Source organism: Leishmania mexicana, chromosome 20 (assembly GCF_000234665.1).
Source record: "Leishmania mexicana MHOM/GT/2001/U1103 complete genome, chromosome 20".
NCBI classification, from domain to species: Eukaryota; Euglenozoa; class Kinetoplastea; order Trypanosomatida; family Trypanosomatidae; genus Leishmania; species Leishmania mexicana.
In genome coordinates this window covers 1,608,481-1,609,667 of record NC_018324.1, presented here as the reverse complement: position 1 = coordinate 1,609,667, position 1,187 = coordinate 1,608,481, and positions in this window count along the sequence as shown.

The following is a 1,187-nucleotide window of genomic DNA, read 5'->3' as shown; positions in this document are numbered from 1 at the left end:
AAAGAGAGCAGAAAGGCACAAAAGAAAACACACACAAAAGGAGAAAGAAGTGACAAAGAACGGGAAAAATCGAGGGGGACGAAGTGAGTGCATGTGCGAGTCAGACGACTCGATCTTGTGCGCGAAAACAGATAGGAAAAAAAAAACAGAAGAGAAAACATTGACGCACCATCAGCAGCTGATATCCCGGTAACGAGCAAAAGAAAGCGAGAAAAGCAGGGAGAGGGAGGGGGGCAACAAAAGAAAAGAACCAAACACAGACGTGGCGTGGTTCATTCTTTTTCGTGTCCATGAGAACATCTCCTGCGGACACACTGCCTTCTGGCACACACACATACAAGCCGACGACAACGAAAACGAAAAAAGAAACACTGAGCAAGTATGTAGTCCTTTAGGCGTCTGCTTCGCTTTTTCACACCCTTTACGGTATGCGTGTAACGTGCATGTTGGGTATGAGAGCACATAGTGCTATTTCTGTGGCCTCTTAATTTTTTTTTCGTTCTAAGAGATGCGGCTCCACTGCATTACGTACGCATATATATATATACCTTTTGTGTGTTTGTGTGTGTGCTTTTGGAGCGAGCTTGGATTACAAAGTTATGGCGTTAGAGACACAGGCGGAGATGTGAAAGGGGGGAGGGAGGGAGGGGGGAGTGAAGAAAAAAGGGAAGGAGAAGCAAAAAAAAAGAGTAGAGGGGGGAAAGAGACGGATCAGAAAGACACGAAAAAGATGGAGCACACGCACACACACAGGCACGCGATAGAAACGGGAAAGGTAGCTGGAAAGGTGGAGGGGGAGAGGTACAAATGGACGGGGAGGGAAAGAGGAAGTATGTGCTTGGCTTCTCTCGAGTTGGCATCAAGTCTTGGGGATACTGAGAGAGAGTTGAGGGACAGAGATAGGATGAGCACGCGCGTGCACACACACACACAGATTTTGACGAGGACAGAGGCACGTTTGGTACAGAAGGAGAGAGGGAGGGAGAGCCACACGAAAGAAAAAAAAGTTCGCAGCACCGTGCGTTTCCCTCCGCAGGAAGAAAAGGAGAGAAGTGTCGTTGACACGGAGGACGCTTCATCTGCGCTACACTTACCTGGGTTTTTCTGTGTCCAGCCCCTTCTCACTCTCTTTCCTTGGTCTTCGACAGCTGCTCTGATGGTGTCTTATGGACACGGAGAGAGAGCAG